The sequence below is a fragment of the Mus musculus genome, chromosome 16 (genome assembly GCF_000001635.26).
Source record: "Mus musculus strain C57BL/6J chromosome 16, GRCm38.p6 C57BL/6J".
Classification (NCBI taxonomy): Eukaryota; Metazoa; Chordata; class Mammalia; order Rodentia; family Muridae; genus Mus; species Mus musculus.
In genome coordinates this window covers 95,918,626-95,933,779 of record NC_000082.6, presented here as the reverse complement: position 1 = coordinate 95,933,779, position 15,154 = coordinate 95,918,626, and the positions used below count along the sequence as shown (strand labels likewise).

The 15,154-nt window shown below is 48.9% G+C and overlaps 2 long non-coding RNA genes across 2 annotated transcripts in view; one reads left to right on the top strand and one right to left on the bottom strand.

The window, feature by feature from the left end:
* Positions 1-506: 506 nt before the first annotated feature.
* On the bottom strand, positions 507-12,372 carry Gm41508. Its single transcript, XR_876299.1, has 3 exons — positions 12,335-12,372; positions 2,392-2,573; positions 507-1,043 (listed from the first exon to the last, which is right to left on the bottom strand). It is a non-coding gene; the product is annotated as a predicted gene, 41508 (long non-coding RNA).
* 1600002D24Rik (RIKEN cDNA 1600002D24 gene) overlaps positions 4,703-15,154 on the top strand; it is a 97,955-nt gene continuing 87,503 nt past the window's right edge. The window contains exon 1 of the long non-coding RNA NR_040484.1: positions 4,703-4,764. This is a non-coding gene — a long non-coding RNA (RIKEN cDNA 1600002D24 gene). The remainder of the gene's footprint in view (positions 4,765-15,154) is intronic.

Below are 15,154 nucleotides of genomic sequence, written 5' to 3'. Positions count from 1 at the left end.
TCCCTGATTTTTTTAAAATGAGGAATTATTACTGTTGTGTGTTGCATGTAGGACAGGCATTACACCTGTAACGTGTTGTGTGTGCTGTGGCATGCGTGTGGAGGCCAGAGGATGCCTTCTGTAGAGTTTGTTCTCTCTTCCACCTTCACATGGTGTCTTAGTCAGGGTTTCTATTCCTGCATAAACATCATGACCAAGAGGCAAGTTGGGGAGGAAAGGGTTTATTCAGCTTACACTTCCACACTGCTGTTCATCACCAAAGGAAGTCAGGACTGGAGTCCAATCAGGTCAAAAAGCAGGAGCTGATGCAGAGGCCATGGAGGGATGTGAGTTACTGGCTTGTTTCCCCTGGCTTGCTCAGCCTGCTCTCTTATAGAACCCAGGACAACCAGCCCAGGGATGGCACCACCCACAAGGGGACCTCCCCACTTGATCACTAATCGAGAAAATGCCTTACAGCTGGATCTCATGGAGGCATTTCCCCAACTGAAGCTCCTTTCTCTGTGATAACTCCAGCCTGTGTCAAGTTGACACAAAACCAGCCAGTACACATGGGCTTCAGGATCAACCTCAGGTCTGAGGGCTGCACACTAAATGCTTTTACCCGTGGAGTCATTGTGGCAGCCCTTGACTAATGTTCCCTTCCGTCTTTTTTTGATTGTCAGGTGACCTTTGTGTTTTTCAATTTTCTACAGAAGGACATTTTGAAGTATGTGTGCATAGTGGTGGGCACTTCTAGCTCATTAAGGAACACTTCTAGCTCAGTGTTACAGTTTCTGCTTTTTCTGATTAAACCACTTAATGTCCGTGCTGCATGGTTTTGAAACTGGCTGCTTTTATCAGTGGCACGAGTTTGCTTTGCTGCACAACGGGTCCCTCTGACATTGATCACCGCATCTCCCTGTGGTTGTGTCCTGTGACTTGTTACCCAGCTCCGAGGACCTGCTCTTCTGTTCTGTGAGGCTTTCCACACCCACACCTGAGTGTTGGCGGGCAGCGTTGGTCTTTCGCTGTATGGATTCTTGCTTGATGTAGTGTCTCCCCTGTTATTGCAAATGGGAGTGGAGAAAAGAGTCCACAGAGGGAGGAAAAGAGGAGCAAATATGTACAAGCTACCCTGGAGACAAAGGGTTAAATTCAAAATATATAAGAAGCTCACGAACAGTGGCAAATCTTCCCAAACCTGACTTTGCCTTAAGTTTGCACTCTTAAATGAAAGATAATTACCTTTAAAAGATAGCAGGTGGTCAGAGATGCAGCTTGGTTGACAGGTCCTCTAAGCCTGATGAGGCCCTGGGTTTGATTAACGGTACTGCATAAACTGGGCACATGGGGAAGCAGGCCTGTGATCACACTGGGCATGGGGAAGCAGGCCTGTGTGTGGTAGATAGTTTCTTCCTTTCTTTTATTCTTTTCATGTGTCTGCATTTTTGGTATGCACATGTATGTGTGTGCACATGTACACATGTGCACGCGTGGACATGCTTACACTGGTTTTACACACGGGCCATCAAACCCACCTGGCATTTATGTCAGTTCTGGGATCTACACTCAAGCCTGCTGCTTATGCACAAATGGTTTAACCACTGAACTGTCTCCCCAGCTCTAATCTACTTTGAACCACGAAAGAGCCCTGGTTCAAGAGCTAGGCCCTGAGCAGCCTGGTAAGACACAGTGCTCTCTGTGGCCTTGGACCCCACCCTGCCATTGATGGTGACTTTGTATCCCTCGCACTTCTGTATCCCAGAAGTGAGACTCATGAATTCCTTCAGGCAAGGATACATTAGCCTTCCATCTCTGCTGTTCTTGTTATGTCCTGCCAGACACACATCTGCTTAGAGACACACCCTGGGATAGTTGGCAAGAATATAGAACAAACAAACAAACAAACAAACAAACCAATGAGAGGTACCTCCCTCAGATGCCCGACAGTCCAGCCGCAAAGCCGCCCCTGAGTCCTCACTATTTTAACTTGCTATTACTCAAACTGACGCACTTCTAGTACCAGGAAAAGGGGAACACGGCTTCCTTGGTATCCGCAAAGAGGAACCGAAACAAACAACCTAACAATTCCATTCAAGAAAAAAGCAGACACAACCTAGGGAAATAAGGCGTGTGCCCGAGGTCAATCTGCTTTCTGAATGAGAATCAGGATGTGGCAGGGGACTCGAGGCTTTTAATAGACTGAAGGAGAACGGTGGAGGCCATCCGGGTTCTATGGCCCAGAGCTGGTCTCACTGGGTTTCTTGATGATCCCTAGAGCCTGGCTCAGTGGCTGAGCCTTGCAGCCACCCAGACCAGACATCTATGGTTGGCCTGCCTCTGTGTGACTTACAGAAGGCTGTGGCTATGTTGGGTGATGTCCTTCATGTTGGCCTACATTTCTGTTACCTGATTCTTCTGAACTGGGGTGCCATGTCCTGTGGGTATATCTTCAGTCAGGGTCTCTTCCACTCTGGCGCACAGGGCTCTCAGAGCAGAGGCTGGGCATTTTCCACACAGGATCCAGCTGTTCAGCCTCTGACACCGCGATTCGACATTGTCGTCTACAAAGTCCGTCTATGAAGTCCATCCTGAAGAATCATGAAACTGAGTTACAAAAATCCCCAACCAGCCAAACAAACAAACAAACAAAACAACGGGAAAAACCATCATGTTTTAAACAGTTTAGGATTTAATGTTGGGCTATAATCAAGTTGTACTCAGCTGCAGACTGGACATATCCATGCTGCTCCATGTGAGTGATAGGGTGTGTGTCTGTATGTGTATCTGTGTATGTGTGTGTCTGTGTCTGTATATGCGTGTCTCTGTGTGTGTATATATGTATGTGCGTGTGTATATGTATATGCATATGTGTGTCTGTGTGTGTGTATATATGTATGTGTGTGTCTGTATGTGTATCTGTGTGTCTGTATATGTGTGTCTCTGTGTGTGTATATATGTATATGTGTGTGTCTGTATATGTGTGTCTGTGTGTGTGTATATATGTATGTGTGTGTCTGTGTGTGTCTGTATATGTGTGTCTCTCTGTGTGTATATATGTATGTGTGTGTATATATATATATATATGTATGTGTGTGTCTGTGTGTGTATGTCAAAATAACATGGTACATGCTTTCCTTCACTCAAGCTGTTCTGCATCCCTTGGGAATGCCCGATGTGATGGTTTGAATATGCTTGGCCCAGGGAATGGCACTATTACTAAGTGTGTGGCCTTGTTGGAGTAGATGTGTCATTGTGAGGGTGAGCTTTGAGACCCTCATCTTAGTTGCCTGGAAGTGGTATTCTGTTTGCCTTCAGAACAAGAGGTAGAACTCTCAGCTCCTCGAGCCCTATGCCTGCCTGGATGCTGCTCTTCTCCCACCTTGATGATACTGGACTGAACCTCTGAACCCGTAAGCCAGCCCCAATTAAATGTTGTTCTTGTAAGAGTTGCCTTGGTCGTGGGGTCTGTTCACAGCGGTAAACCCTAACTACGACACCAGAGTTCCCTCATGGTTAGTGGGAAGGAGCCAGGTGTGGCGAGGAGAAGCAGGCAGCCTGCTGCACCTGTCAGGTGGGTCCCACCTCCTGCAGATCTGTCAGATCTGTTTTGTGGCTTCCGTGGCTCATGTCGGGACACAGAAACAGAGCATCTTTGCCAAAGACGCCGTCAGGCCACTGTCGTACTCACTGGTCTCCAGTGCCCCAATGTTCAGAAAGGGATTTAGGTGCCATGGCAACAGCGTGTGACCTTTAGGAGGTGGTTCTGCTGGGAGGGCTCCACCCTCGGTGATGGATTAATGCTCCCCAGGAAGTCTGTGGGTTATTTCAACAGTGGGCTGTCAGAACAGAGCTCCTTGGCTCACACCACTTCACCCTCCTGTACACTGTGGTGATCTGAACAAGACATGTCTCCCACAGGCTCATTGCCTGAACACTCAGTCCCCTGCAGGAGCCGCTGCCTGTGGAGATGATGGAACCTGGAGGAGAGGGAGCCTTCTGGAGGAAGTGTGTTACTGGGGCCAGGCTTCGATGGTTTATAGTCTCTCACCCCACTTCCTGTTCCCCTTTCTCTGTTTCCTTTGTATGGATGAAAAATGCAACCAGCTATCTTCCCGCTTGCTGACTGCCCTTCCCTGCCATGAGGATTCTGTCCTTCTGGAGCCATGAGCTAAAACAAGGCCTGCCTTCCTGAAGAGTTTTTGGCCACAGCCAAATACAGCAACAGAAGAATATTAAGTGTGCCTGCTGTTGGTCAGCTTTCGGCAGGATAACAAAGTTTCTCAAGCAATCAACTATAAAAGGCTTGTAGTTCATGTTGCTTGAGTCCTGTGGTTTGCAGGAAGTATCATGGTAGGTGTACATGGGAGGGATTGCATCCCTCAGGGCAGCTGGGAAGAGAGAGAGGTAAAATGAGCCAGGGTCCCCGTTCTCCTTTAAGACACACCCAGAGCCTTAACTTCTTATGCACCAGGAGCTTCCCAGTAGCATCATGTGGTAGGGACCAAGGCTTAATGGACAAGCCTTGGGGAAGGGCTGTGAGTTAGACACCATTACACGCAGTCTCTCTCCTTGGCACGCTATGAGAAGGCCTCCCTGAGGTCCCAGCACCTGTGCTGGACTTAAAGCCTCAAGGAACACAAACGTCAACGTCTGTGCCTGCACGAGCAGGTTTTGCTTTCTCAGAAAGTCTCACAGGCTTCCGTAACTCCTCCCGTTTGCTCTACACATTCAGGCCATTCTGGGAAGAAACCTCGTGTTGCTACACAGAAGACCAGGCAGGTAGACGGCTGCTTCACTTTCCTTTGGTTTCACCACTACACATGTCTGTCTTCTCATAGGAACTCCGGAGAGAGAGAGAGAGAGAGGATGAGGGACAGAGGGACTGAGAGAGCTGGCTCCTGTTTCACCTGTCCCACTTCACCCCCGCCCCCCATGCTTCCCAGTCTGAATGTTTACATTGTGCAACTGTGGCAGGGTCAGGGACTCGCTCAGCCAGCCCCCGGCCTGCGGTTGGAGAGAAGCAAAGTTGTAGATCTTGTTTGCTGTATTTGGTCAAAGGCCACACTTCAAATACCAGATCCTTCACTGGGGCTGAACTGTCGACCTGTGTTGGGTTTCTAATTTGCACTTTCTAGGGAGTCCATGGGGTTATGTGCAATGAGGGGATTAAACTGTTTCACTAGAATCTATTAGTTATGTATAATTACGGGCTCCATGGTGCCACACTGATGCATGTATATAACATATTCTGCTTATCTTGACCTCCATTACCACTCCCTCCTCCTCCTGACCCTCTCCTCTTCCCCACCCACTACGTTTCTGACTCTTCCTTGTTTGTTTTGGTGGCCCAGTGAGTTTTGTTAGGGTTGCTTGCCTACAGGAGCCTAGACGAGAGCTCATTCATCAGGCATGGGCCATGCAACTGAAGGAAACTTCTCCCTTCAGTGATGGGATACTTCTAGTTTTACTTTAAGAAAGTAACTGTTGTAAAATGATTCATGTCAGCTCACCTTAGAAAATATGGATTAATTAAAGGAAAAATATACTCAAGACTCCTAGCCACTCAAATGCACTGCTGATGGCTTGGGTAGGGAACCAACCTGCGTAGATGGTCTTATTATTTATTAGGGCACCTTGTCATGTTTGGTTTTTTATCCTATCATTATTTCAATACAACCTGCCTTTTCATTATATTAAAATTGTAGTGGAGTTAATGTTGACCTCCCATGGACGTGACACCTGGGCCAGAGCTGTCAGCCCTGGTTTACAGATCTGAAGCACAGTGGAGCAGACTTTCTGAGCCTGGGTTTCTGTCTGCGAAATGTACGCTTGATGCTTTTTACTTCTGTGTGTATTCTGCTCAGAAAATTAAATTAGCTACCTTTAAAAAAAAAAAAAAGCTAAAACCTGCTAATTTCTAACAAAAAATGTAGAGTATGCAGATCCAGTGACTACACATGTCCCACTGAGCCTCTTTCACACACACACACACACACACACACACACACACAAGAAACACACACATATAGACACACACACACATAGACACACACACATAGACACACACACATAGACACACACACACATAGACACACACACACATAGACACACACACATAGACACACAGAGACATACCCACTCCCACATACACACACACAGACAGACAGACACATAGACACACACATACACACACAGACACAAACAGACATACTCACCCCCCACATACACACACATATACATACACATACACACACACATACACACACACACACACACACACACACACACGCTCATTTTACTGGAGTTGCAGAGAGTTGTGAGCTCCCAGATGGGTGCTGGGAATTGAACAAGCACTCTTAACTGCTGAGTTCGTTCTCCAGCCTACAATCCCTTATTCTATCTACATGTGTGTGAGCACATGTATGTGCTGTACATGTGTCCCCATGTTTGTGTGTGTGCACATGGGCACATGTGTGCCTTTTGTGTTTTCCCTCAGTCACACGTCACCTTATTTCTTGAGACTCAGTCCCTCACTGATCCTGAGCTTATTGATTAGACTGGCTGGCCAGCAGGCTCTAGGGATTCTGGGATTGCAGATACATGCTGCGTGCTGCAGCTAGCACTTTTATATAGGTGTTGGGGATGTGAACTCGGGTCCTCATGCTTGGGCAGCAAGCACTTTGCCCACTGAGACCGTCTCAGTGATGTCACCACTGCAACCTTCTTTCTGGCCCTCAACCTTCAAAGAAAAACCTCTTGGGCAAGGTTAGGGGGTTCTGATCTCTCTTCTGGGCTCAGGGTAGAAAAAAAGGACGTGTTGAAGGCTTTGGATCCCCTGTGGGAGGGGAGTTCCCCTTATCCCTGGCCTCTGACCTAGCAGGCAGCCTTTGCTGCAGAGCAGTCTCCAGCTTCACCCTGGCTTGAATATTAGCTGAATGTGTGCACTGGGCAGGCCGATGAACTCCTTTTTAAAAGGCTTTATTGTTTTCATTACAAAAGGTCATAACAACGACATGCACAAAATTGGCACACGGACCAGGAACTGTACCATGTGAAGGAACCCAGTGCTCCAGTCTCAATGAGCCTTCGGTCTGGGGCTTAAGCATACTTTCTGTCTCATAGCCCTGCAGGCCAGAGACCATGGTCCAGGTGTGGCGGGGCTGGGTTCTCAAGGCGGGCTCTCCTTGCCTGCTAGGCTGCCTTTTCCTAATGAGGTCACCCCTGAGAGCCATATTCTTATTTTCCTGTAGCAACACCTGTCACAGTGGTTAGGAAATCTCTCCAATGGCTTCAATTCACCTTAACTCCAAATAACTTCACTATCTGAGGTGGCATGTTTAAGATGAGCATGTATGTGTTTTAGGGGACAGGACAGGTCAGCCTATGCCATCCAGAACAGTGTCAGGTTCAGAGTTAGTAATTCTGGCTTCTGTCCCCTGAATGACTTTCCTTCTTTGAGACAAGGTCTCATGGTTTTTAGGTTGGCTTTGAATTTGTTACACAACTGAGGGTGACTTTGAGCTCTTGGTCTTTGTGCCTCAGTCTCTTGAGTGCTGGGATTACAGGTGTGTGTCATCCCACCTGAGCTCATGGGATGCTCAGAGTCAAACGTAGGGATTTATGGGAGCTGGGTGAGCTCCAATGACCCACTGGTCCCCATCTCCAGCCCTAGTCACTGAATGCTGTAGTTATTCTTTATGGTGTTGTAACCAACACCTTTGTTACTACTTGAAAACAACATGAAAACAACCAGCTCATGGTTCAGTCCATGGTCACTTGGCTATGTCTCTGTGAGGCAGGACCCTAGGGGTAGGGGTGTGTGGTGAAGGTTATTTATCTTGTGGTACACAGGAAGCAGAGAAAGAGGAAGGACCTGGGGACCAGGTGTAACTTTCAAAGCCCACCCTAGTGACCTGCCTCCTCTACAAAGACCTCAGATTTGCACCGTTTTCTCATGTTGCATCGCTTGTCTGTCTGGCACCAGTGCTGGCGACTGCTTTCTTCTCCAAGGAGAACTTGGGGAGCGTCCTCATTGACGTGTTGGTGATTTTTCTCAGTTCTTCGACCAAAGCATCTTAAGGGAGGAAGGGATTATCCTGTTTGCAGTTTGACGGTTCTGTACATCATGGTAGGAAAGGCATGGCTGCCGGAGCCTGAGGCAGCTGGCCACACTGCATCCACAGTCAGGAAACGAGAGAGAGAGAGAGAGAGAGAGAGAGAGAGAGAGAGAGAGAGAGAGAGAGAGAGAGAAAGAGAGACAGAGAGAGAGAGAGAGACAGAGACACACACACACAGACACACACACACACACACAGAGAGAGAGAGAGAGAGACACACACACACACACACACACACACACACACACACAGAGAGAGAGAGAGAGAGAGAGAGAGAGAGAGAGAGAGAGATATGAATGCTGCTTTTCAGCTTGCTTCTCCTTTTTATTTTGCCTGAGACCTGAACCCACAGAGTGATTCTGCTGCCTATGCAGAGGGTGGGTCTTCCCACCTCAATTAACTTAACCTAGAAATTCATCATAGATATGTCCAGAAGTGCTTTCTAGGTGACTCCAGATCCTGAACTAGACAGTATCACACCAGGATGCACAGATCCAAGCACATTTATTCGACTGAGTATAAAACATAGCCAAGGCATACCCAGATAACCAGACAAAGGAGCCATTCTCACAGCGCTCAGCAGACTGTAGGAAAGCGGACACAGGCTTGGGCCCAGCAGCTACCCTGCCCATTTCACGAGGAGCCAGCCAGGTGTTATTTTCCAGTACCTTTAATTCTGGACCCTGCTCACATTCCTGACTGCACATCAAAAGCACATGGAGATCTTTTAAAAACATTTCCTAGCAGGGCACGCCACCCAGACCACCACGTCACAGTCTGCAAGACCCAGACGAGTATTTTATTATGTAGATGCTGGAGCACAGCCAGGAAGCGGATTGCAGAGGTTTGCAGAGTTCTAGAACCTTCCCTGCCCCAGTCACTCTGGCTTCTAGATGGGTCTCAGCGTTGGAGGCTTCATGTACCTGGAATTTTGGGCTTCCCTACTGATGTGTTTATAAAAAGATGGAGGATATGTTCTATGGAGGTGTAGTCAGGTATGGTGGGGGCAGGGGTGCTTCAGCATAGAATAGAGTTTATTAAGTGCATGGGGAGGGGGGTTAAGAGGATAGTAGAGGCAGAGAAAGGCAGAGAGAGGGAGGGAGGTAGGGAGGGAGGGAGAGAGAGAGAGAGAGAGAGAGAGAGAGAGAGAGAGAGGAGAGGAGAGGAGAGGAGAGGAGAGGAGAGGAGAGGAGAGGAGAGGAGAGGAGAGGAGAGAAGAGAAGAGAAGAGAAGAGAAGAGAAGAGAAGAGAAGAGAAGAGAAGAGAAGAGAAGAGAAGTAGAGGAGAAGAGGCGGCCATGAGCACGTGGAGAGAGGGGGAAAGGGGATGGGAAGGGGGGAAGTGAAGAGCAAGAGAAAGCAAGAGAGTGAAGAGGGGGCATGTAGCCTCTTTTATAGTGGGTCAGGCGCACCTAGTTGTTGCCAGGTAACTGTGGGGCGGAGCTTAGATAGAATGCTACTGCCTACAAGTCACCCGAGGTGTGGATTTACTCAGGCTCACCACCCAAAGCACCATGGACCAGGTGGTGCAGGACTCATAAATGTATTCTCTGGCAGTGTGGGAGGAACTGGCTCCAGCAGCCCTGGACAGCCATGTTCTCTGCCAGCTCCCACTGCCTCTCCCTGCATCTTCTTCCCATCTCTCAACATGACATGGGTCACTGGGCCCACGGCGGTGACCTCAGCTAGTGTTCCCAATCTCAATCCTTGTTCCAAACAAGGTGACATTCCAAGGTCCAGGGCAGATACATTTTGGGTGAGGGACACTCATTCCACTTTAAAATCTCGTGGGTCTGAGTGCCAGAGGCTTTCCACGGAGATCTCTGGCCAGGCCTGGTGTGAGGGTTCCGGCAATGGGAAGTAAGTGCGGGCAGGGAGGCGAAGTCTCTGCCGTGCTTTCTAGGTCACTCAGTAACTCCGAGCCACTCTGCACTGAGTTGGGTTGGGCTGGGCCAACGAAAGGCGACTATCCAGTGAGGAGTGCAGTGGAGCCTCCGGCCGTGCTTCTTCGGGAGAGGAGATCTCTTCCCAAGTGTTACAGCTCTTGGAACAAAACACTCAGACGACAACAATGGAGTAGTTCTCTCACACCTTTAACTCCCTGGATGGATTTATATAGAGTTTTGGGGGTGATTCAGGGTTCAACAGCAGGTACCTCTCATTGGCTTGGACTAAGAGCTGGGGGGGGGTCGGGACCTTATTCGCATGTGGCTTGGTGCTGCTCCTACGTGACTGATAGCCACACACCTCTCCTGCGGGCGCTGTGGGGGCAGTAGCTTTGATAGGAGTCAAGGACCCAGGAGACATGATTGGATACCTTCCATCGGCATCGGGTCCTCAGGGTTCCAGACCTTTGCTCGACTGGAGACCAGGCTGTCTGTGCACAGCCCACTGCCCCACAACATCTCATCCAGATAGTGGCACACACCTTTAGTCCCAGCACTCAGAGGCAGGTGGATCTCTGTGAGGTAGAGGCCAGCCTGGTCTACAAAGTAGGTCCAGGTTAGCCAGGGCTACACACACAGAAAAAGAAAAAAAATATCTGCACCCAGGTGAGAATCTGTGGGGTTCTGGTCCTGGTGTGTGGAGCTTGCAAAGTCTTAGGTGATTCTAATTTATGACCTGCTTGTGACCTCAGGAGGATTCTGTCAGTTGCCTCCATGTGACTACACAAGGAAACCCAAGAAGGCCCAGTTCCATCAGAGGAAGGCGTCCATGGTCCATGACCAGCTTCCAGGTCTGGTCTGGTCCTAGTAGATGACGTGCGGTGTGCATTTCTTTCAGTAAACAAAACCTAGAAGAGCGCTATTTTGGCTTGCTTGAGCTCTGGCTTCGAAGCTGATGTGTTATTTCTGGCTTTCCCACATCTGGACAGCTGTGGGCTCAACTGGCCATGCTTGTCACCCCTTGGTAACCTAAGTCTCTGGGGCTCACAGGTCTGGAACAAAAGTCTTCAGTCCTTGGGGTAGTGAAGGCTTTCTCCAGAGAAGTTGTGAAGCCAGTTTTGTGGGGTTATTTGGCTGGGTTTCCAGTGGAGAATTTTTGATCCACAAAGGGCTCATTCAGAGATTCCCCTTTAGTCTTAATGAATTGCAGGCCCTGGGGCCAGAAAGCCCCTCTCTGGTTTCCATTCAGCTGCAGGCTGGACCCCTTGCAGTGGATCCGCCTGGCAGAGATTCCCGGTGGCAGATCTACCTTTGTGACCGCGGCTTTGGCTCTTTCTCACTTGTGGTGGATGAGAATCGGCACAGAAAAGGTTCAGGTGGATGTCCTCTTGGAGCTGAGTTCCCAAGGCCACAGTTTGGAATCTGGGTTGCTTTTAGGGCAAGGGGATAGATTGAGGCCAGAATGAAGCCCTGTACCAAGTTGGCAATTCCATTTTTTGCTTGTGACTTGGGGGATATATATGTTTGAGAATGAGAAAGGTTATATATAGAAGATATATATCTTCTTGTTTTTTCCTTTTCCCTTCCTTTAGATCTTTTTGAGACAGGTATGCTATGGAGCCTATGTTGGCTTTGAACTTTTCAGTGTCTGGACTGCTGTGATTGGCCCATTTCACCACGATTCATTTCACAATGAGCACCTCCTCTTTGGAAACTCTTCTGCAGAGGACTCTGAGAGAGTGACAGTACAGCAGTGGGGATTCCTTAGAATCCCTGTAAAGTGTCCAGGTGTGGTGAGATTTGCTTGTAATCTTATCATTGGGGAGGCAGAGAAAGGAGGATTCCTGGGTGTCACTGGCTCGTCTACTTAGCTACTCAACCAGATAGGCCAGCCCTAGGTCGCAGTGAGAGACCCTGTCTCTAAGGAAGCAAAATGAATGGTGTTCAGGGTTGACATCAGAATCTGACTTGTTGCCTTCACACACACATGTGTACATGAACACCACACACACACACACACACACACACACACACACACACACGACGTATGGACGCATGCACACACATGCTTGCACACACACACGTATGGACACATGCACACACATGCTTGCATACACACACATGTATGGACACATGTACACACACATGCTTGCACACACACATATGGACACATGCACACACTCATAATGGACGCATGCACACACACACACATACACTGAATGCTGGCTCTGCCTTTACCCAGTTGACATTGTCACTGGGATTCTTAGTTAGGGTTTTATTGCTGTGAAGAGACACCATGTCCAATCAGCTCTTACAAAGGAAAACAACTTAATTGGGTGTGACTTACAGTTTCAGAGGTTCAGTCCATTACATCATGGCAACATGAAGACAGACATGGTGCTGTACGAGGAGCTGAGAGTTCTACATCTTGATTCGAAGGTGGCAGGAAGTGAGAGTGACACATTGGCCAGTGTTAAGCCTCGGAGACCTTAAAGCCCACCCCTAGTGACACACTTCCTCCGACAAAGCCACATCCACTGTAACAAGGCCACACCTCCTTATAGTGCTATGCCCTATGGGTCTATGGGGGTCTTTTTTATAGGAAGGCTCCAAGGGGTTGAGTATACGAGCTGTATATGGAGAGAGAGAGAGAGAGAGAGAGAGAGAGAGAGAGAGAGAGAGAGAGAGAGAGAGATTGAGAGAGCATGCCATAGGTCCAGAGGTGTACTATGGAGGATCTGTGTGACTAGGAGGAAGGACCTGGAAGGAAAGTGACAAAGGTGTGGGAGGCTCTTGAGTGTTGCATGACACATGGGAGTAGACAAGAAACACAAATGTTTAAGCCAACCTGAAGGGTACCTTCCAGGGGCCCCCGATTTTATTTTGAGCCACCATTAGAAGCAGTGACCTGTGTGTGTATGTGAGCCATGGGAAGTTTGTCTAAGTAAAAACACCATAAATTGAAAATACATTGAATGCCTTAATCCACCCCATGTCCTTAGCCACACAGCACATTCTTTCCAAATCCTAAAGCACCCGTGCTGAGCCATCATGAGAGGACTGGCTTCCATATTGCTAGTGTGGTAAGAGTGAACCCCAGCCATGGTTGGGGTTGAGGTAGGGTGAACAGTTTGGGAGACAGTGGTGGTAAAGAACACTTGCAGGTGCTGGGTACTCCTGGGGTTCAGGCTAAGTGCACAAGGCTCAGGGGGTGCAATAGCCCTAAGCTTGCTCTTCTGGACCCCCACATGCCAGAGGAGCTGTGCTCTGACCTGAATGGCTGTGGAGAGAGGACAGCTTGCCCTGGGCCAGGTGGATCCTCCTGGGCAGTGGGCAGTGGGCAGGGGACAATGGGTAGGGGCAGTGGGCAGGGGGCAGTAGGTAGGGGGCAGTGCACAGGGGATGGGGGCAGTGGGCAGGGGGCACTGGACAGGGAGCAGTGAGGAACTGTCCTCAAGTCTCGTTAGCCAAGTGTGCTGCCACCCCTGGTTTGGGACTACTCTTGGGAAGTCAGCCCAGATAGATCTGAATGGATGCAGAAGAATCTTGTGCCCTGGGTCTTTGGTGCACTTCAATATTTGAAAGCATGGGGCTATCTTTGGGGGTGCTTGTTGGCCCCTTACTGGGGAGCTGGGTTCTGATGGGCAGAGTCCTGAGCCTGTGTCTCTACCTAGCATCTTCGGTGATTCTAAGGCCGACATGCAGAGATGCCAGTCAGATGGTAGGTAGGGATGGAAGTCCTTTTCATGGAGGAAGCTTCTGTTTGCTCTTTAGCCTGGTTGGTCTCACCTCGCACATTCAGGCAGACATACAGCTGCTTAACTGGCACAGTAGGAGCCAACTGCCTAGTGTGTGGGCATCCAACGATTTGTCCAGGTCATTGGGTGTTGTTGTCACCCGTGGCAACACCCAACATTTACCAGGAAAGTTTGTTTTATTTTAGCTGTGTTCATTAAAACTTTATTTATAAAAACTGGTAGTCAGTTTCACCCCAATTTGATGTGATTTTAATACAAAGCAATTAGGTTGTCTTACTGCACTTTTAGATACACGATGAAACCTTCTCCCCACTGAAAAATGGATACTAAAAACGTGGCAGGTACACACAACGGGGTTTTATTCAACTGTAAAGAAAAAAAAATGATGAAAGCCACAGGAAAATGGATGGAACTAGAGGTTGTTATATTAAGCTTGGTAAGCCAGGCTCAGAAAAGCAAGCACCACACTGTGGCTCTCACGTGCAGATCCTAGCTCCCAGTTGTTATATTTGTGTACCTCGTGGGAGTGTGCGTAGAGACCCGGACGCTGAGAGAGGGTAACAAAGAGACTTTAAGGGAAGGACGCTGGGAGGGAATGGAGCCACGTGACGTAAAGGCTTTGCTCAGGTCCTGCACCTCACAGTGACCTCCGCATCATTATTGTGCTAGATGATTTCATATCAACTTGACACAAGCTATAGTCATCTGAGATGAGGGAACCTAAGATCAGGGTGTAGGCAACCCTGCAGTGCATTTTCTTACTTAGTGATTGATGGGGGACGGCCCAGCCCATTGTGGGCGGGGCCATCTCTGGGCCAGTGGTTCTGGATTCCACAGGAAAGCAGGCTGAGAGAGCTACTAGGAGCAAGCCAGTGAACAGCACTCCTCCATGGCCTCTGCATCAGCTCCTGCCTTCAGGTTCCTGTCCTGCTTGAGTTCCTGCTTTGGATTCCCTCAGTGGACTGAGACCCTGGATATGGAAGCTGATGCTTTTCGTCATGGCATTTCACCACCGCAGTAGTAACCCTCGCTAAGACACCGATTTTAGCTGCAGTCAGCTCCGCGCTCGGAGACTCAGCCTGTTGGCAGCATTTTCAGTCCCTACCACCCGACTTCCAAGAGAATGGAGATGGTAGCAGAGGTCTGATGACATACAGTTTTCTTGGTTCTTGCTCATCCGTCATGCATAGCACCAGGCTCATGCAAGTCGTGACTCAGTCTTGCCACCCACACAGGCCCCACCTGCTCAGGAGATTGAAGGAAACAGAGGACTTGCAACACGGACTCTGCAGCGTAGACAGACCTAGCATCCTAAGGAAAATACCTCAGCTCCCAGCCCTGCAATACTGTGCTGGTCATTCCCAGGAACTAGAGAGAGATTTAGGAGGCCAGACGACAGGGAAAGGGAG